This window comes from Copadichromis virginalis, linkage group LG11, assembly GCF_057382275.1.
Source record: "Copadichromis virginalis isolate Kocher_CV1m ecotype Utaka linkage group LG11, C_Virginalis_male_GT1.1, whole genome shotgun sequence".
Taxonomy (NCBI): Eukaryota; Metazoa; Chordata; class Actinopteri; order Cichliformes; family Cichlidae; genus Copadichromis; species Copadichromis virginalis.
Window position 1 is genome coordinate 31,313,786 of NC_140628.1, and position 23,435 is coordinate 31,337,220.

General features: G+C 36.9%; 1 protein-coding gene across 1 annotated transcript in view; it reads right to left on the minus strand.

The window, feature by feature from the left end:
- Positions 1 to 23,435, minus strand: part of LOC146699064 (sialic acid-binding Ig-like lectin 10) — a 170,443-nt gene that overhangs the window by 98,098 nt on the left and 48,910 nt on the right. The window lies entirely within an intron of this gene.

Sequence of the window (23,435 nt, forward strand, 5' to 3'; positions counted from 1 at the left end):
TAACATAGTAGAAATAGTATGATTTGGCAGAAATACTATATTTAGCACATAATGTAACATGACAGAAATTCCTCCAATTAGTAGTAATACTTTAACATAACACAAATGTTATGATTTGGCACAAAAATCATGATTTGGCAAAAATACTATGATTTAGCAGAAATACTATGATTGAGCAGAAGTACTAAGATGTAGTAAAAGTACTTTGATTGAACAGAAATACAATTATGGAGGAGTAATACTTTAAAATGGGAGAAATATTGATACACACACACACATACACAGAGCCTAAAGGGAAGAGTATTTGTGCCATGGAGTGTTAACAAGAATGTGAGGTCCATATTATCAAAAGCTGGTAAAATCATAAAAGTTTGCAGAATTGTAATAAATGATGAATATGAATTACTGGTCTGTGACAGTGTATTAATTTGTAGGGAAAAAAAACATGTTGACCAAGGTGGAATCGAACCCACGATCTTTGGCTTGCAGAGCCGTGTCATTACCAACTGCGCCACTGGGAAAGAGAGCGGCCGCTTTGGAAAACCAGGCTGATGAGGAGTCAGAATTAGATCGCGGTGAGAGGCGAAAAACACCGTTTTTTGGAGTTACAAAACGTTGTGTAACTCAAAAACTAGGTGGACTAGAAGCATAATTCTTCTACTGGCTGAATCAGCGGACTTTGGTGTACTTTGACTGCGATTTTCATTGCTCTCTGTACATCTGTCGCTGAGATATGACGAGAGAGGAAACGGGAGACCTCAGATATGATTGGCTGGCTGGGAGGCCGTGCAGGCTGTGATCTGTATACTTGAATGTCTGAGTCCTCACAGAGGATTGGCTGCCTGGGGACCTGGCAGAAATATATAGAAATAGTATGATTAAGCATAAATTCTATAAAAAGCAGAAATAGTATATTAAGCACAAATCCTATAAAAAGCAGAAATAGTATATTAAGCACAAATCCTATAAAAAGCAGAACTAGTATATTAAGCAGAAATCTTATGAAATAGCAGAAATTGTATGATTTAGCACAATAGTAATAAGTTAAACAGAAAAATTGGAAAAGCAAAATGGACAGCTGAAAAAATGCTGAACATGCTGAACGTCCCTCAAATATACTTGTTAAATGAAAAAAATCGGCAAAAAAATATAACAGCCACACAATCACAAATATGGACACATAAGGAAACACACATGCACAGAGAGACACACACAAGATCCAATTCAGTCAACCAGTCTAAATATATTGATTTTGAATCTTACAATGAGATCATCCCATTAAAAGGCTTTCTCTCTCTCTCTCTCTCTCTCTCTCTCTCTCTCACACACACAGACACACACACACACACACACGGAGAGAGAAGTAAGTTTCTAGGTCAGCCTGGGAGCTGCTGAATTTGAATCCACCAATCAGAGAGCCTGTGCACTTTTTCCCTCCAAAACAGGTGCATCTATTTACACACGCAGCACAGAGAGGCACAGGATTATTGCAGTCTATTTCTCATAGTGAGGACTCCCCTCAAACAAATGACCATAATTTCCTAACTGTAGGGGCTAGAACAGTCATTCTTACACCGTTTTGATCAGAAGAGATAGGGGAATCTTCAAGTGTTGACAATTTATCATGAAAATGTGAATTTTTAGAGATATATGACATGGATGACTTATTGACTTAGAAGCCACGAATTCCCCAATATGCAAATTTGAATGCCTGAGGCCACATATATGATTGGCTGCCTGGGAAGCCGTGCAGGCCCTGATTTGTGAATTTGAATTCCTCAGCCCTGATATGATTGGCTGGCTTAGAAGCCATGAAGGCCCCAATATGCAAATTTGAATGCCTCAGGACACATATATGATTGGCTGGGAAGCCGTGCAGGCCCTGATTTGAAAATTTGAATTTCTCAGTCCTCACAGAGGATTGGCTGCCTGGGGACCTGGCAGAAATATATAGAAATACTATGATTAAGCATAAATACTACATTTAGTAGAAATACTATGTTTTAGCACAAATACTATAAAAAGCAGAAATACTATAATTTAGCAGAAATACTATATTAAGCACAAATCCTATAAAAAGCAGAAATACTATATTAGGCACAAATCCTATAAAAAGCAGAAATACTATATTAGGCACAAATAGTATAAAAAGCAGAAATACTATAATTTAGCAGAAATACTATGTTAGGCACAAATCCTATAAAAAGAACAAATACTATAATTTAGCAGAAATACTATATTAGGCACAAATCTTATGAAAAGCAGAAATAGTATGATTTAGCAGAAATACTGTATTTAGCACAAGTACCGAAAAGTACCAGAAATACTATGATTTAGCCGAATAGTAATAACTTACAAAATTACAAATATGGAGGCATATTGAAACACAAATGCACAGAAGGACACACAAACACAGGCTCTAATCCAGTCAACCAGTCTAACTATATTGAATTTAAATCCTACAATGACATGCTGCCAAATAAGGGCAGGGTCCTCTCTCTCCCACTAAACACACACACACACACACACACACACACACACACACACACACACACACACACACACAGACAGACACAGAGGGAGAGAGCTGCCGAATTTAAATCCACCAATCAGAGTGGCTGTTTACGTTTTCCCGCCAAAACAGGTGCATCTTTTTACACACGCAGGACAGAGAGGCACAGGATTATTGCAGCCTATTTCTCATAGTGAGGACTCCCCTCAAACAAATGACCATAATTTCCTAACCGTAGGGGCTAGAGCGGTCATTCTTACACCGTTTTGTTCAGAAGAGATGGGGGAATCTTCCAGTGTTAACAATTTATCATTAAAATATGAATTATTAAAGATATTAGACTTCTAATGCACCATAACTGAGCAGAGCGAAGCAAAAACTGCCTTGACTTGCCCTCAAACAACGCTTTCTAACTCTAAATCTATTTGGAGTATCGATATCATTCTTTGACCGTAAGAGACAGCAGGCTTTGGTGAACAGTCATAGAAATTTTCAGGTCTCTGTGGAAATCCAACAAAAAGTTATGACGAGAGAAAAAAGTGGTTCATTTCCACAGTTTGAAATCTGAAGAAATCTGAGCGAAGGACAAATTTCCTACCCTCAAACAAGTCCAACTCATTTCAGAACGGTAATAGGTGAGAAAGAAATTCTTGAATTGTGAGCGTCAGGGGTGTCTGAAGATATTCGGGGACAAGCCTCATGTCTTAACTTTGCTTCGTTAAGGAGATATGACGATTCGAATATGCCTCTCATTACAGAAATCCAGCGGTGATTTTGAACAAGCTCTCCATTGACTTTATATGGAGAGTTTTCTGACATTGTGTTGGTCTGAGGAGATTTGCGAAAATTCTATAAATCCCACAACAATGATAGTGACATTTCCTGAAAGCCAGCAAAAATACCTACGTTTTGATGTATAATTTGTGGAAGTTGAGTGAAAATTGAGCAAGTAGCAAACAGTTGTTCGGACATGAAGAGAAGACTGCAAAACCTTCAGTGACACACTGGAAGCCAAGAGCATAGCAACCATAACAACGCATGTATTTTGTGAAAAATCACAATTTTGCAACTCAAAACTTTAAGAGGCATAAAAGTAAAACAGTAAAAGATTTCAAAAAGCTGAATCATACCTGAATAGCCCAATAATTTATGAACATTTTAAAGTTTGAATGGTTGTTCTAGGTGAAAATATGAGGAAGTAGTTAAGTTTCAAAAACAAGCAAATTTTAGCAGAATTGCAGAAGTTTCCCATTCATTTCAATGGGACAAATTAAAGGAAAAAAGTGGAATATTTTAAAAAGTATAATAGTTAAAAATAGCAAAAATCATAGCAAGAAAGAGCAAAAATAGCAGAATAGTTTAAAATTTGAACGGTGAAAATCGGCTGAAAATTGTGGAAGTAGTTAAGTGCCAAAAAGTGTACGGAAGCAACTGGAATAATAATAAAGTATAAAGAATAAAGAGAAACAGGAACTCAATAGTGTGGATGCTTAAAGCATCCACACAATAAAGAACTAGAAAAATTTGCATTTCCTGCGAAAATGCAGTGTGGATGCTTAAAGCTGAAGCTGTATGCAAAAAGTAGCTGAAAAAGCTGAAAAGTTGCAGAAATTGTAAAAACTTTGCAGAAGCAAAAGAAGTTTGCTAAAATGGAATAACTTAGCAGAACTGCAATATCTTAGAGGAAACATAATACTTGGCAGAAATACAATAGCATAGCAGAATTTAGCAGAAATATTGTAACTTACCAGAAACATGATAACTTCTCAAAAATACAAGAATTTAGGAGAAATAGTATAAGATAACAGAAAGAATATATTTAGCCAAAAATACTTAAACATTACAGAAACACTATGATTTAGAAAAATAGTACAACAGAGCAGAAATATTGTGATTTACCAGAGACACTGTGATGAACTATGAATATTGTAATTTTAAATTAAGACTTTGTTTTAGCACAAATATTATAATTTGGCAGAAATACTATAATTTAGCAGAAATACTATATTAAGCACAAATCCTATAAAAAGCATAAATGGTATGATTAAGCATAAATACTACATTTAGTAGAAATACTTTGTTTTAGCACAAATCCCATAAAAAGCAGAAATACTGTACTATGATTTAGTAGAAAAACTATAATTAATCAGAAATACTAAATTTAGCAGAAATACTATATTAAGCACAAATCCTATGAAAAGCAGAAATAGTATGATTAAGCATAAATACTACATTTAGCAGAAATACTATATTAAGCACAAATCTTATAAAAAGCAGAAATACTATATTAAGCACAAATCCTATAAAAAGCAGAAATACTATGATTAAGCATAAATACTACATTTGGTAGAAATACTATATTAAGCACAAATCTTATAAAAAGCAGAAATACTATATTAAGCACAAATCCTATAAAAGCAGAAATAGTATATTAAGCACAAATCTTATAAAATAGCAGAAATAGTATGATTAAGCACAATAGTAATAAGTTAAACAGAAAAATCGGAAAAGCAAAATGGACAGCTGAAAAAATGCTGAACATGCTGAGGTTCCCTCAAATATACTTGTTAAATGACAAAAATCTGCAAAAAAATTTATGACAGCCACACAATTATAAATATGTACACATGAGGAAACACACATGCACAGAGAGACACACACACAAGATCCAATTCAGTCAACCAGTCTAAATATATTGAATTTGAATCTTACAATGAGATCATCCCATTAAAAGGCTTTCTCTCTCTCTCTCTCTCTCTCTCTGTCACACACACACACACACGCACACACAAACACAAAGAGGGAGAGAGCTGCTGAATTTGAATCCACCAATCAGAGTGGCTGTGTACTTTTTCCCGCCAAAACAGGTGCTTCTGTTTACACACGCAGCACAGAGAGACACAGGATTATTGCAGTCTATTTCTCATAGTGAGGACTCCCCTCAAACAAATGACCATAATTCCCTAACTGTAGGGGCTAGAGCGGTCATTCTTACACCGTTTTGTTCAGAAGTGATTGGGGAATCTTCAAGTGTTGACAATTTATCATTAAAATATGAATTTTTAGAGATATATGACATGGATGACTTATTGACTTAGAAGCCACGAATTCCCCAATATGCAAATTTGAATGGCTGACGCCACATATATGATTGGCTGGCTGGGAAGCCGTGCAGGCCCTGATTTGTGGATTTGAATTCCTCAGCCCTGATATGATTGGCTGGCTTAGAAGCCATGAAGGCCCCAATATGCAAATTTGAATGCCTCAGGACACATATATGATTGGCTGGGAAGCCGTGCAGGCCCTGATTTGAAAATTTGAATGCCTCAGTCCTCACAGAGGATTGGCTGCCTGGGGACCTGGCAGAAATATATAGAAATACTATGATTAAGCATAAATACTACATTTAGTAGAAATACTATGTTTTAGCACAAATACTATAAAGAGCAGAAATACTATAATTTAGCAGAAATACTATATTAAGCACAAATCCTATAAAAAGCAGAAATACTATATTAGGCACAAATCCTATAAAAAGCAGAAATCGTATGATTAAGCATAAGTACTACATTTAGTAGAAATACTATGTTTTAGCACAAATAGTATAAAAAGCAGAAATACTATAATTTAGCAGAAATACTATATTAAGCACAAATCCTATAAAAAGCAGAAATACTATATTAGGCACAAATCCTATAAAAAGCAGAAATGGTATGATTAAGCATAAATACTACATTTAGTAGAAATACTATGTTTTAGCACAAATAGTATAAAAAGCAGAAATACTATAATTTAGCAGAATAGTAATAACTTACAAAATGACAAATATGGAGGCATATTGAAACACAAATGCACAGAGGGACACACAAACACAGGCTCTAATCCAGTCAACCAGTCTAACTATATTCAATTTAAATCCTACAATGACATGCTGCCAAATAAGGGCAGGGTCCTCTCTCTCCCACTAAACACACACACACACACACACACACACACACACACACACACACACACACAGACACAGAGGGAGAGAGCTGCCAAATTTAAATCCACCAATCAGAGTGGCTGTTTACGTTTTCCCGCCAAAACAGGTGCATCTTTTTACACACGCAGCCTATTTCTCATAGTGAGGACTCCCCTCAAACAAATGACCATAATTTCCTAACCGTAGGGGCTAGAGCCGTCATTCTTACACCGTTTTGTTCAGAAGAGATGGGGGAATCTTCCAGTGTTTACAATTTATCATTAAAATATGAATTATTAAAGATATTTGACTTGTAATGCACCATAACTGAGTAGAGCGAAGCAAAAACTGCCTTGACTTGCCCTCAAACAACGCTTTCTAACTCTAAATCTATTTGGAGTATCGATATCATTCTTTCACCGTAAGAGACAGCAGGCTTTGGTGAACAATCATGGAAATTTTCAGGTCTCTGTGGAAATCCAACAAAAAGTTATGACGAGAGAAAAAAGTGGTTCATTTCCACAGTTTGAAATCTGAAGAAATCTGAGCGAAGGACAAATTTCCTACCCTCAAACAAGTCCAACTCATTTCAGAACGGTAATAGGTGAGAAAGAAATTCTTGAATTGTGAGCGTCACGAGTGTCTGAAGATATACCGGGACAAGCCTCATGTCTTAACTTTGCTTCGTTAAGGAGATATGACGATTCGAATATGCCTCTCATTACAGAAATGCAGCGGTGATTTTGAACAAACTCTCCATTGACTTTATATGTAGAGTTTTCTGACCTTGTGTTAGTCTGAGGAGATTTGCCAAAATTCTATAAATCCCACAACAATGATGGTGACATTTTCTGAAAGCCAGCAAAAATACCTACGTTTTGATGTATAATTTGTGGAAGTTGAGTGAAAATTGAGCAAGTAGCAAGAAGTTGTTCGGACATGAAGTGAAAAATGCAAAACCTTCAGTGACACACTGGAAGCCAAGAGCATAGCAACCATAACCATGTATTTTGTGAAAAATCACAATTGTGCAACTCAAAACTTTAAGAGGCATAAAAGTAAAATGGTAAAAGATTTGAAAAAGCTGAATCATACATGAATAGCCCAATAATTTGTGAACATTTTAAAGTTTGAATGGTTGTTCTAGGTGAAAGTATGAGGAAGTAGTTAAGTTTCAAAAACAAGCAAAATTTAGCAGAATTTTGGAAGTTTCCCATTCATTTCAATGGGACAAATTAAAGGAAAAAAGCTTAATATTTTAAAAAGTATAATAGCAAAAAATAGCAAAAGTCATAGCGATCATTAGCAGAAATAGCAGAATAGTTTAAAATTTGAACGGTGAAAATCGGCTGAAAATTGTGGAAGTAGTTAAGTGCCAAAAAGTGTACGGAAGCAACTGGAATAATAAAGTAGAACTAGAAAGCGAAAATTTCTGAAGAAATTTTAAGTGTGCCTATGCCGCCGCTAATCAGTATAGTTTGCCATTCAAACGGCTACAGAGAGCAAAACTCAGCAGAGCAGCCATTCTCCACCATGAACTATGGTAAAACCAAACACCGCTCGCGCCTCACAGATGACAGCTTACGGTTTTGTGTAAAGATGAGGTGACTTCGTACAGCCCCAATTTGTAGACGCTGTGCGCAGAGGCTCATAAGCAGACCCGACAATGTTTGCATGAACACACTTTGAAGCATTACGTTATGGACCACTTTTCACACATAGTTGCTGTACCCACACAGCCGGCTGTAGCTTTTCATCTCATAGCCCGACACATACACAAAAAAAAAAAAAAAAAAAAAAAAAAAAAAAGCAGAGAGAGCACAGACTTTACACCTGAGAGGCGTGATTGCAGATGCCGCTGAGGTGGGTCCACCTCCCCTGCAGCGGCACTGCAGACCACGCCCTGCCACACACATCAAACACGTAAAATAAATATTTATGCACTTTTCATTCACTTTTTGTTTTTTGTTATTTTTACACAGTGTTCTGAATGATTAACAATGGTCTACAGCCAATCTTGTGTATTATTATACAAACTTTGGTTGTAAGATTCAGATAACTATTTAATAAAAGCTAAATATTTTATATGAGAGTAAGAAAGAAAAGTATATCTTTGTCTCATACTCTCATCAGACAATACATGAACCTCTCAATAAACAAAATATATGCTCGGCTTAAATGACAAACCGCTATTTTACACAGTGGAACACTTATTTTTAAACAAAACCAATGCAGTTCGCCACTGACAGTGCTTACCTTTGCACATCACAGTAAACACTGAACCAAGATGGCGCCCACGCGAACGAGAAATCTGAACTACGGTGTCCTGCAGAGGACAAATGGTCAAAATTGCTAAAATTTACAACATATATGCAGCTCAACAGCGACACCTTGTGACTTATTCCAGTCACTACCTTACATATACATAACGTCTTACCTGACATTCAGTTCACCGGACACTCATACTGAATCACCAGCCCATATAAATGAAAAATAACACGACAGCGTGAGCGGGCCTGGGTGTCAGCCAGCCCAGCCTGGGTGTCAGCCAGCCCGACTTGGGTGGCAGCCAAGCCGCGCTAGCCAGCTAGCCGGCTAGCTGCCATGCGGCGGTGAAACGTGAGCGTGAGCCGGCCTGGGTATCAGTCAGCCCGGCCTAGGTGTCAGCCAAGCCGCCCTAGCCAGCTAGCTGCCATGCGGCGCTAGCAGTAACATCGTGAGAGATATGGGACTTCTTGATAAAATATGGGACTTCTTGATAAAACGAGCAGATATTTGAAGTTTACACCCCTACATTCTCGCCTGAAAATAGGGGAGGCTGTCATAAAGTTCAACATCAGTAACTTAGCGCGCACAGCTGTATAGAAACTCCGTCGTGCTAGCTAGCACGCAGTACAGTTATTGTAACTGTCAGCACAATGAAAATAAACTACACCTAAACTCGGTTTATATCTGACCCAAATAGAGTGCAGTTAATAACGTCTTACCTGAAATTCAGTTCACCAGCCGCCTGCTTCTCCTGCATTGGGTTTCCCTTATCCACGATTGAGCTCCGCGTTAGCCACCACCGGTCGATCGGTGTTTCTTTCCCCGCATACGAGGGGAAGAGACATATACCGGTGGCTAACGCGGAGCTAGCTAGCCACCGGTATATGAACAACTCAGTTATTTTTTCCACATCGACCAGCATCATCGGCCCATATAAACGAAAAATAAGTCCAGCTAAGACAAAGACTGTTTGCGGAGCGATCGGGGGTGAAAGGAGTTAGAGACGCCTCACTGAAAGCCAAGCCTGGGTGCTTTTGAGCGAAGCGGCGCTAGCTAGCCGGCTAGCAGCAACATCGTGAGAAATCTGTTGCTAATATGGGATGTTTTGACAAAACGAGCAGATATTTGACGTTTACACACCTACATTCTCACCTGAAAATATCTTAAAAGTTTACTTTGTGACCTAGAAACACAAATAAGAGGAATATATTAAACCAAGTGGCAGCCGCCATTGTTTGACTGGTAGAGGCGTGCTTTGAATTGTGGGATATGCAGTTTTCCACCAAGCGTACACCATTGCCGTTACCGTAACTATTCAATGCTTCGTGCAACCTTAAGAATTCCAATGGTTCCTGAAAGCACCAACGCTGTGCGCGCCGTTCGTATTGTTGTCATTATGGTAATCCAAATACGGGGACATACCACTAGAGTGAGCCAACACACCACAAATTAAGTGAGTGAGCAAACACACCACAAAGTAAGTAAAGTTTCACTTTCGTTCGTTCCCATTCATTTGAATGGGCAAAAACTTGCATTAAAATATTCATATTTAAAAAACTATAGAAGTAATAAACACCAAAAGTCATAGCAACTCATTCCAGCTCCAGCCGCACACAATGATATATCATATGTGAACCTTGTCTCAAAACTGTGGGGCGAGTTAAGGTCCAAAATTTCAGGCGGAAAAAGAATAATAATAATAATAAATCCGAGCAATAGTAATAAGTGTGCCTTCGCATAGGCACACTTAACTAGAAAAATTTGCATTTCCTGCGAAAATGCAGTGTGGATGCTTAAAGCTGAAGCTGTATGCAAAAAGTAGCTGAAAAAGCTGAAAAGTTGCAGAAATTGTAAAAACTTTGCAGAAGCAAAAGAAGTTTGCTAAAATGGAATAACTTAGCAGAACTGCAATATCTTAGAGGAAACATAATACTTGGCAGAAATACAATAGCATAGCAGAATTTAGCAGAAATATTGTAACTTACCAGAAACATGATAACTTCTCAAAAATACAAGAATTTAGGAGAAATAGTATAAGATAACAGAAAGAATATATTTAGCCAAAAATACTTAAACATTACAGAAACACTATGATTTAGAAAAATAGTACAACAGAGCAGAAATATTGTGATTTACCAGAGACACTGTGATGAACTATGAATATTGTAATTTTAAATTGAGACTATGTTTTAGCACAAATATTATAATTTGGCAGAAATACTATAATTTAGCAGAAATACTATATTAAGCACAAATCCTATAAAAAGCAGAAATGGTATGATTAAGCACAAATACTACATTTAGTAGAAATACTTTGTTTTAGCACAAATCCCATAAAAAGCAGAAATACTGTACTATGATTTAGTAGAAAAACTATAATTAATCAGAAATACTAAATTTAGCAGAAATACTATATTAAGCACAAATACTATGAAAAGCAGAAATAGTATGATTAAGCATAAATACTACATTTAGCAGAAATACTATATTAAGCACAAATCCTATAAAAGCAGAAATAGTATATTAAGCACAAATCTTATAAAATAGCAGAAACAGTATGATTTAGCACAATAGTAATAAGTTAAACAGAAAAATTGGAAAAGCAAAATGGACAGCTGAAAAAATGCTGAACATGCTGAGGGTCCCTCAAATATACTTGTTAAATGACAAAAATCTGCAAAAAAATTTATTACAGCCACACAATCACAAATATGTACACATGAGGAAACACACATGCACAGAGAGACCCACACACAAGATCCAATTCAGTCAACCAGTCTAAATATATTGAATTTAAATCTTAGAATGAGATCATCCCATTAAAAGCCTTTCTCTCTCTCTCTCTCTCTCTCTCTCTCTCTCTCTCTCTCTCTCTCTGTCACACACACACACACACACACACACACACACACACACACACACACACACACACACACACACAGGGAGAGAGAAGTAAGTTTCTAGGTCAGCCTGGGAGCTGCTGAATTTGAATCCACCAATCAGAGAGCCTGTGTACTTTTTCCCGCCAAAACAGGTGCATCTTTTTACACACGCAGCAGAGAGAGGCACAGGATTATTGCAGCCTATTTCTCATAGTTAGGACTCCCCTCAAACAAATGACCGTAATTTCCTAACCGTAGGGGCTAGAACGGTCATTCTTACACCGTTTTGTTCAGAAGAGATGGGGGAATCTTCAAGTGTTGACAATTTAATATTAAAATATGAATTTTTAGAGATATATGACATGGATGACTTGTTGACTTAGAAGCCACGAATTCCCAAATATGCAAATTTGAATGCCTGAGACCACATATGTGATTGGCTGGCTGGGAAGCCGTGCAGGCCCTGATTTGTGGATTTGAATTCCTCAGCCCTCAGATATGATTGGCTGGCTTAGAAGCCACGAAGGCCCCAATATGCAAATTTGAATGCCTCAGGACACTTATTTGATTGGCTGGGAAACTGTGCAGGCCCTGATTTGAAAATTTGAATGTCTCAGTCCTCACAGAGGATTGGCTGCCTGGGGACCTGGCAGAAATATATAGAAATACTATTATTAAGCATAAATACTACATTTAGTAGAAATACTATGTTTTAGCACAAATACTATAAAAAGAAGAAAAACTATAATTTAGCAGAAATACTATATTAAGCACAAATCCTATAAAAAGCAGAAATACTATAATTTAGAACAAATAGTATAAAAAGCAGAAATACTATAATTTAGCAGAAATACTATGTTAGGCACAAATCCTATAAAAAGCAGAAATACTATAATTTAGCAGAAATACTATGTTAGGCACAAATCCTATAAAATAGCAGAAATACTATAATTTAGCAGAAATACTATATTAGGCATAAATCCTATGAAAAGCAGAAATAGTATGATTTAGCAGAAATACTGTATTTAGCACAAGTACCAAAAAGTACCAGAAATACTATGATTTAGCAGAATAGTAATAACTTATTGAAACACAAATGCACAGAGGGACACACAAACACAGGCTCTAATCCAGTCAACCAGTCTAACTATGTTCAATTTAAATCCTACAATGACATGCTGTCAAATAAGGGCAGGGTCCTCTCTCTCCCACTAAACACACACACACACACACACTCACACACACAGGGAGAGAGGACTAAGTTTCTAGGTCAGCCTGGGAGCTGCTGAATTTGAATCCACCAATCAGAGAGGCTGTTTACGTTTTCCCGCCAAAACAGGTGCATCTTTTTACACACGCAGCACAGAGACATAGACCTGCTTCTTTCAGTTTATTTCACATAGTGAGGATTCCCCTCAAACAAATGACCATAATTTCCTAACCATAGGGGCTAGAGCGGTCATTCTTACACCGTTTTGTTCAGAAGAGATGGGGGAATCTTCAAGTGTTGACAATTTATCATTAAAATATGAATTTTTAGAGATATATGACATGGATGACTTGTTGACTTAGAAGCCACGAATTCCCCAATATGCAAATTTGAATACCTGGAGCCCACATACATGATTGGCTGGCTGGGAAGCTGTGCAGGCCCTGATTTGTGGATTTGAATTCCTCAGCCCTCAGATATGATTGGCTGGCTTAGAAGCCATGAAGGCCCCAATATGCAAATTTGAATGCCTCAGGACACATATATGATTGGCTGGGAAGCCGTGCAGGCCCTGATTTGAAAATTTGAATGTCTCAGTCCTCACAGAGGATTGGCTGCCTGGGGACCTGGCAGAAATATATAGAAATACTATGATTAAGCATAAATACTACATTTAGTAGAAATACTATGTTTTAGCACAAATACTATAAAAAGCAGAAATACTATAATTTAGCAGAAATACTATATTAAGCACAAATCTTATAAAAAGCAGAAATAGGATGATTAAGCATAAACACTACATTTAGCAGAAATACTATGTTTGAGCAAAAATCCTATAAAAAGCAGAAATACTATATTAGGCACAAATCCCATAAAAAGCAGAAATAGTATGATTAAGCATAAATACTACATTTAGTAGAAATACTATGTTTTAGCACAAATAGTATAAAAAGCAGAAATATTGTAATTTAGCAGAAATACTATATTAGGCACAAATCTTATAAAATAGCAGAAATAGTATTATTTAGCACAATAGTAATAAGTTAAACAGAAAAATTGGAAAAGCAAAATGGACAGCTGAAAAAATGCTGAACATGCTGAGGGTCCCTCAAATATACTTGTTAAAGGAAAAAATCAGCAAAAAAATGCACAGGGAGAGAGAAGTAAGTTTCTAGGTCAGCCTGGGAGCTGCTGAATTTGAATCCACCAATCAGAGAGCCTGTGTACTTTTTCCCGCCAAAACATGTGCCTCTTTTTACACACGCAGCACAGAGAGGCACAGGATTATTGCAGCCTATTTCTCATAGTGAGGACTCCCCTCAAACAAATGACCATAATTTCCAAACCGTAGGGGCTAGAGCGGTCATTCTTACACCGTTTTGTTCAGAAGAGATGGGGGAATCTTCCAGTGTTTACAATTTATCATTAAAATATGAATTATTAAAGATATTTTGACTTGTAATGCACCATAACTGAGTAGAGCGAAGCAAAAACTGGCTTGACTTGCCCTCAAACAACGCTTTCTAACTCGAAATCTGTTTGGAGTATCGATATCATTCTTTCACTGTAAGAGACAGCAGGCTTTGGTGAACAGTCATGGAAATTTTCAGGTCTCTGTGGAAATCCAACAAAAAGTTATGACGAGAGAAAAAAGTGGTTCATTTCCACAGTTTGAAATCTGAAGAAATCTGAGCGAAGGACGAATTTCCTACCCTCAAACAAGTCCAACTCATTTCAGAACGGTAATAGGTGAGAAAGAAATTCTTGAATTGTGAGCGTCAGGGGTGTCTGAAGATATTCGGGGACAAGCCTCATGTCTTAACTTTGCTTCGTTAAGGAGATATGACGATTCGAATATGCCTCTCATTACAGAAATCCAGCGGTGATTTTGAACAAGCTCTCCATTCACTTTATATGGAGAGTTTTCTGACCTTGTGTTAGTCTGAGGAGATTTGCAAAAATTCTATAAATCCCACAACAATGATGGTGACATTTTCTGAAAGCCAGCAAAAATACCTACGTTTTGATGTATAATTTGTGGAAGTTGAGTGAAAATTGAGCAAGTAGCAGGAAGTTGTTCGGACATGAAGTGAAAATTGCAAAACCTTCAGTGGCACACTGGAAGCCAAGAGCATAGCAACCATAACAACACATGTATTTTGTGAAAAATCACAATTTTGCAACTCAAAACTTTAAGAGGCATAAAAGTAAAACAGTAAAACATTTGAAAAAGCTGAATCATACCTGAATAGCCCAATAATTTGTGAACATTTTAAAGTTTGAATGGTTGTTCTAGGTGAAAATATGAGGAAGTAGTTAAGTTTCAAAAACAAGCAAATTTTAGCAGAATTGCTGAAGTTTCCCATTCATTTCAATGGGACAAATTAAAGGAAAAAAGCTTAATATTTTAAAAAGTATAATAGTTAAAAATAGCAAAAGTCATAGCGCACATTAGCAGAAATAGCAGAATAGTTTAAAATTTGAACGGTGAAAATCGGCTGAAAATTGTGGAAGTAGTTAAGTGCCAAAAAGTGTACGGAAGCAACTAGAATAATAACTAGAAAGCGAAAATTTCTGAAGAAATTTTAAGTGTGCCTATGCCGCCGCCAATGAGTGTAGTTTGCCATTCAAACGGCTACAGAGAGCAAAACTCAGCAGAGCAGCCATTCTCCACCATGAACTATGATAAAACCCAAACACCGCTCGCACCTCACAGATGACAGCTTACAGTTTTGTGTAAAGATGAGGTGACTTCGTACAGCCCCGATTTGTAGACGCTGTGCGCAGAGGTTCATAAGCAGACCCGACAATGTTTGCATGAACACGCTGTGAAGCATTACGTTATGGACCACTTTTCACACATAGTTGCTGTACCCAAACAGCTGGCTGTAGCTTTTCCTCTCACAGCCCGACACATACAAAAAAACAAAAAGCAGAGAGAGCACAGACTTTACACCTGAGAGGCGTGATTGCAGATGCCCCTGAGGTGGGTCCACCTCCCCTGCAGCGGCACTGCAGACCACGCCCTGCCACACACATCAAACACGTAAAATAAATATTTATGCACTTTTGCATTCACTTTTTGTTTTTTGTTATTTTTACACAGTGTTCTGAATGATTAACATAGTCTACAGCCAATCTTGTGTATTATTATACAAACTTTGGTTGTAAGATTCAGATCACTATTTAATAAAAGCTAAATATTTTATATGAGAGTAAGAAAGAAAAGTATATCTTTGTGTCCCCCTCTCCCTGTTAATGCCCTACCTGGCCCCAGGTAGTTCAATTCAACCAGGCGTTCAATTTGTGGCTCGGACTGTTCCGTTTATTCAGATGCTGGGGCAAACACCACTCCAACTCTGCTGCTGGCCCTTTGCACATCACAGTAAACACTGCGTGATTATCAACATAGTAAAATACAACAACATATATATAAAAAAAACACATTAAGCAAAAATAATCATGTTTTTACAAAATTCCACGGTCTCAGGAATGAGTATGACACAAAACTAACATAGCAGGATCACCAGCAAACTGCAGCTGAAAAGCTAATGCTTCATCTTAGTCAATTACTAAAATGAATCAGTAACATCAGTAAGCATGGACGCGGTTCAGTTGTGAGTTGGTAATATCCATTTTAAAGTTAGTGCTTAGCATCTCTTATAACACTAAATAAAGAGAATAGACAAGTCAAATACTCAAATATAAACATAATACAACATAGTTAACATAATCAAATATAAAGATCAGAAATATATAATACACTTCAAACTGCTCACACTATGCAACTAAATAGCATTAGTGCGAGGTTAAGCAACCGTCAGTACACAGGAACTACTTCCGGTAGTTATACAAAATAAAAGCGTCCCCCATTATAATCTGCTATAATGCTCTTATTGTGAAGGGCAAGCGGGACGCCACACTTCCGGTCAAACTACGTTCGCTAGCTAGCCGCGGCTAGCAGCAACATCGTGAGAAATCTCTTGCTAATATGGGATGTTTTGACAAAACGAGCAGATATTTGACGATTACACACCTACATTCTCACCTGAAAATATCTTAAAAGTTTACTTTGTGACCTAGAAACACGAATAAGAGCAATATATTAAACGAAATGGTGGCCGCCATTGTTTCACTCGGTAGAGGCGTGCTTTGCATTGTGGGATTTTGAGTTTTAAGGCAAATTTGCACTAAAATGTAAATATTTACAAAACTATAAAAGTTATGAACACCAAAAGTCATAGCATAGTAGTCCAGACCCAGCCGCACAAAATGATGTAAAATATGTAACCCTTGTGTCAAAACTGTGCGGCACATAAGCGTGGGAAAATTTTCACTAAAATATTAATATTTAAAAAACTATAGAAGTAATAACCACCAAAAGTCATAGCAACTCATTCCAGCTCCAGCCGCACACAATGATATATCATATGTGAACCTTGTCTCAAAACTGTGGGGCAAGTTACGGTCCAAAATTTCAGGCGGAAAAAGAATAATAATAATAATAATAATAAATCCGAGCAATAGTAATAAGTGTGCCTTTTGGCATAGGCACACTTAATAATAAAGAACTAGAAAAATTAGCATTTCCTGCAAAAATGCAGTGTGGATGCTTTAAAGCTGAAGCTGTATGCAAAAACTAGCTGAAAAGGCTGAAAAGTTGCAGAAATTGTAAAAACTTTGCAGAAGCAAAGGAACTTTGCTAAAATGGAATAACTTAGCAGAACTGCAATATCTTAGAGGAAACATAATACTTGGCAGAAATACAATAGCATACCAGAACTTAGCAGAAATATTGTAACTTACCAGAAACATGATAACTTCTCAAAAATACAAGAATTTAGGAGAAATAATATAAGATAACAGAAAGAATGTATTTAGCCAAAAATACTTAAGCATTACAGAAACACTATGATTTAGAAAAATAGTACAACAGAGCAGAAATACTGTGATTTACCAGAGACACTGTGTTGAACTATGAATATTGTAATTTTAAATCAATACTATGTTTCAGCACAAATACTATGTTTCAGCACAAATACTATAATTTGACAGAAATACTATAATTTGGCAGAAATACCATGTTTCAGCACAAATACTCTGGTTTAGCACAAATATTATAACATAGCAGAAATACAATTATATAGCAGAAATGCTATATTTAGAAAGAAAAATATAGTATAGTAGAAATAGTATGATTTAGCAGAAATACTACAATATAGCATAATAACAATGATTTAGAACAAATACTATGATTGAACAGAATAGTAATAACTTAAGTGAAAATACTGGAAAATGTAAGATGACAAGCTGAAAAAAAAACGGAACATGGTTAAGTTCCCTCAAAACTAATTGTTATTCACCTGTGAAAAAAAAATAAAGAAATAAAAATAAATTTAAAAAACAAGAAGGAACAGCCAACAGATACACACAAAATCAAATATGTATACACAAATGCACAGAGAGAGAGACACACACAGAGGGTCTATGCCAGTCAACCAGTCTGAATATATTATATTTTTTCCAACAATGAGATGCTGCCCTAAAGAGGGTCTCTCTCGCTCTCTCTCTCTCTCTCTCTCTCTCACACACACAAGATCCAATTCAGTCAACCAGTCTAAATATATTGAATTTGAATCTTACAATGAGATCATCCCATAAAAAGGCTTTCTCTCTCTCTCTGTCACACACACACACACACACACACACACACACACACACACACACACACACACACACAGGGAGAGAGAAGCAAGTTTCATGCTCAGTCAAGCAGCCTGGGAGCTGCTCAATTTGAATCCACCAATCAGAGAGCCTGTGCACTTTTTCCCGCCAAAACAGGTGCACGCAGCACAAAGAGACACAGGATTTTTGCAGTCTATTTCTCGTAATGACGACTCCCCTCAAACAAATGACCATAATTTCCTAACCGTAGGGGCTAGAACGGTCATTCTTACACCGTTTTGTTCAGAAGAGATGGGGGAATCTTAAAGTGTTGACAATTTATCATTAAAATATGAATTATTAAAGATATTTGACTTCTAATGCACCATAACTGAGTAGAGCAAAGCAAAAACTGCCTTGACTTGCCCTCAAACAACGCTTTCTATATAGGTGAGAAAAAAATTCTTGAATTGTGAGCGTCAGGAGTGTCTGAAGATATACTGGGACAAGCCTTATGTCTTAACTTTGCTTCGTTAAGGAGATATGACGATTGGAATATGCCTCTCATTACAGAAATCAAGCGGTGATTTTGAACAAGCTCTCCATTGACTTTCTATGGAGAGTTTTGCGACTTTGTGTTGGTCTGAGGAGATTTGCCAAAATTCTATAAATCCCACAACAATGATAGTGACATTTTCGGAAAGCCAGCAAAAATACCTACGTTTTGATGTATAATTTGTGGAAGTTGAGTGAAAATTGAGCAAGTAGCAAGAAGTTGTTCGGACATGAAGAGAAGACTGCAAAACCTTCAGTGGCACACTGGAAGCCAAGTGCATAGCAACCATAACAACGCATGTATTTTGTGAAAAATCACAATTTTGCAACTGAAAACTTTAAGAGGCATAAAAGTAAAACGGTAAAAGATTTGAAAAAGCTGATTTATACCTGAATAGCCCAATAATTTGAGAACATTTTAAAGTTTGAATGCTTGTTCTACGTGAAAATATGAGGAAGTAGTTAAGTTTCGAAAACAAGCAAATTTTAGCAGAATTGCAGAAGTTTCCCATTCATTTCAATGGGACAAATTAAGCTTAATATTTTAAAAAGTATAATAGTGAAAAATACCAAAAGACATAGCACACATTAGCAGAAATAGCAGAATAGTTTAAAATTTGAACGGTGAAAATCGACTGAAAATTGTGGAAGTAGTTAAGTGCCAAAAAGTGTACGGAAGTCCCAAGAGGAACTCAATAGTGTGGATGCTTAAAGCATCCACACAATAAAGAGAAACAGGAACTCAATAGTGTGGATGCTTAAGCATCCACACAATAAAGAGAAACAGGAACTCAATAGTGTGGATGCTTAAAGCATCCACACAATAATAATAATAACTAGAAAGCGAAAATTTCTGAAGAAATTTTAAGTGTGCCTATGCTACTGCCAATGAGTGTAGTTTGCTTTTAATGTGGTGCAATAAGTGCAGGTTGCCATTTATAACAATAGGGGGGAGCAATATGCAACATGAGCATAGTTTGCTATTTATACCACAAGAGGGAGGGAAATTGAATACAGCTGATTTTCAAGTTAAAGAAAAGTAAGCTGTATTGTGATCTCTGCTATATGCAGTGCAGCATACAGAGATGAGAGAAAGATGCTCCAGTTACACCATTACAAAAGAAGTTAATCGATATAAAATAAATTATGTTTAAGTCTGAGGTGTTCAAGAGAAGTTACAATTTAGATTTTACAGTTTTGAGTCGTTTAAAGTGAACAGTTTAACAGATTGTAAACCAAAGTAAGTTTTCTTGGTAGAAAAAAAAAAAAGCCCATTAAGCGGTATTCAATTTGTATTTCAAAGGTATTTTAATGTGAAAAGGGAAAATTATGCAAATTATGAAATTTCCCCTTGTGGGACTAATAAAGGTATCTTATTGTATTCAAACTATATTTTGTACAAATACCATTTACAATAATGTATTCCATTTAAACATGATATTTAGATTGTGGTAAACAGCAAAGCAATATAAAATAAGGAAAAAGGAAACCATTCAAGTAACTTTATATTATGAACCAAAGAGTAAGGAAAAGTATAAATGAAAAGCATACAAGCATTAATGTATATAGATAAACCCAACAATCATATGACCCCCTATGAGCAAGCACTTTGGCGACAGTGGGAAGGAAAAACTCCCTTTTGACAGGAAGAAACCTCCGGCAGAACCAGGCTCAGGGAGGGGCAGCCATCTGCCGCGACCGGTTGGGGTGAGATGCAAACAAATCAAAAACTGTCCACAGAGCTACAGGGGGCACACTGGGATCGCAACAGCAGCCATAGAGGGAGACAGATTAGGATGTTCTTTCCAGTACTGAAGTAGGTCGCTTTTCTTATGTGTGCGTTTTTCTCTGAGAGGTAGGTCTCCACTTTAGTTTCTTCTCATGAGGCATTCACGGATACTTCTGGATAAGGGTCATTTGGAAGCAAGAGGTTGGCTGACTTTGCAAAAACAGCTAGAAAACAGATAAAAGCAAAACACAATTTAAAACAAAACAAGAGACATCACAAAGCGCAGGTTTCAGTTAGCGAACTGGCAAGTCATGATGATCTAATAAATATTTGCAAAAATAAATGTAACTTTAGAACTAAATTACCCAAAACTAAATTAAAAAGGAAGTAAAAGAGTTTTAATTTGTTTAATACTGGTGTCTTTTGATTAAGTAAGTTGCCATGTGAGGTAAAACCACACGTGGCTGTAATTTGGTGGCCTGTATATAGTTCCAATCAAAGCGTATAGTTGGCTTAAATGGGTTTAATACTGGTGTCTTTTGATCACTTGACTGTATATAAACCTGTTGAACAAAAGGTGCATTTTAATTTCACTATACCTGCCCATCCTTGTAGCTGGTTTCTAGAAGAGTGGCACAGTTTCAACATCAGTGTAGAGCTTCTCCACTGCCTTCACTGGACAGAACACATCTGAGGAGTTATGAATGAATGGATGACTTAATGAATGGATGAGATTATAGTTTGTTTCAAACACTATCAATACCAAATGTTACAATATAAAGAAAGAAACAAAAAAAATACAAATGACCTGTTATGGCAGGGATCCCATCAGGTGCAGTTGCAGTCTTTCTGTTCACGTTTCTAGTCAGCTCTTCAATGGATGACAGCACATCAGCAGTCTTATCTATGAGCTCCCACTGGTGAGCTGTCAGTGTTGCTGGTAGAGCGTGCTCAGTCGCAAAGACATGAAGATCACGTTTTTGTTGCAGTAGGCTTCGCACCACGTAGAGGCTGGTGTTCTGTTGTGTCTGCGTATAAGAGAACATGATTGACTTTATTTTTCAACAAATTCGGTTCAGAGTGTATAGGAATTAATAAAATAGAAGTACATTAAAGAACAAAGGGGATACAACAAAATTCTTGCTTTCATAATGCTAACATGTAACCATATGTCTTTAACATTTAATGGTAATGTAACTGTCCACTATAAATCCTTAATGGAGGAAGACGTTTTTTTAAATTTACCTTGCTGCCTGGAGGACATAAGGAGGTGGGTCTATTCTCCGTTACCAAGGACAACCTGGCTGGTGCTGTCTGCCAACCCAGGAAAAACAGTATATAATGTTAAGACATTAAGTGACCTGACACATTAATTTCACTCTAAAATGCAATGCATGGCATGAACTGGTATGCCAGTTGGGTAACAGATCGTTTTTCTAGTGGACGTGTGTCTGAAATCTGATGAGAGGTTATGTACAGTTAGTCAAAATTATAAAACCTACTAACAGATTTGAAACAGAATGGAATATTTGATACTGAACAGTAGTGGTTACTAAACTTACAGAGCAATAAAAAAGAAAATCCCTATAGAAGACATTAAGTGACCTGACACATTCATTTCATTTAAATGCTCTGCATACCATGCACTGTTATGCCAGTTGTGTGACATTATAACAAACAATCCTAAACTGTATGGGTAGGTGTTCTTAACTGTCTCAAACGTGTTTCGAAAACTGTTCAACTGTCTGTGATCACTACTATATCTTCTTTACCTGGTCAGATGGAAAACTACTGACTGCCTCATCTTGGTTGTGGCCAGTGAGCATTGGGACAGCAGGATCGACCAGGTCAAGTGGTTTCCAGCGCTTCTTTTGTGCCTGGGATCTTTTATTTTTTCTCGGCATCTGGTAGAATGTCAGCAGAAAAACAGAATATTAATTGTTGGCATTTCAAGCATGTGATCAGACCCAGCTTTCATTTTAAGTCAAGCATAATAACCAGGTAGCTGCATTGGTAGCCAAAAGACTTTACAATGCAGTAAATCGACAAACAGTAAATGAATCAAAAATTCTGATGTATACCAGCAATTTTTTATTTTAACCCTCTGATACACAAGATAACTACAAGAACCAAAAAATAATAATAAATCTCTCTTTTCTTTAAATAGACATATTGATAGTGTCACTGCCCGGTCTTAAGGCTTTGTTAAGTAAAGTTCCATAACAGTTTGTATATTGTAATTGGGAAAGTGATTACCTTGAAAGTTGGGAGGCAGATTTGTTGACCACGACAACTACTCCATTTTGGTGTACAGTAATTGGGAAAGTAATTACCTTGCAAAGCTGGGAGGCAGTGTTGTTGCTGGGGCGCTGGTAGAATGCCAGCAGCAAGCAAACCCAGATGTTCACAGCTCCTACTTAACACCTTAAACTTTCCAAACAAATCTTACAAGAACATTTGGCAAAGTGATTGGCTTGCACACCTAGGAGACAGTCTTGTTGCCCACAACAGTTTTGTTATAGAGTAATTGGAAAATTGGGTACCTTGCAAGGCTTACAGGCAGTCTCGTAGCTGGGAGGCGGTCTTGTTGCTGGGGCTCTGGCAAAATGCCAGCAGCAAGCAGACCCAGATGGTCACAGCTCCTACTTAAC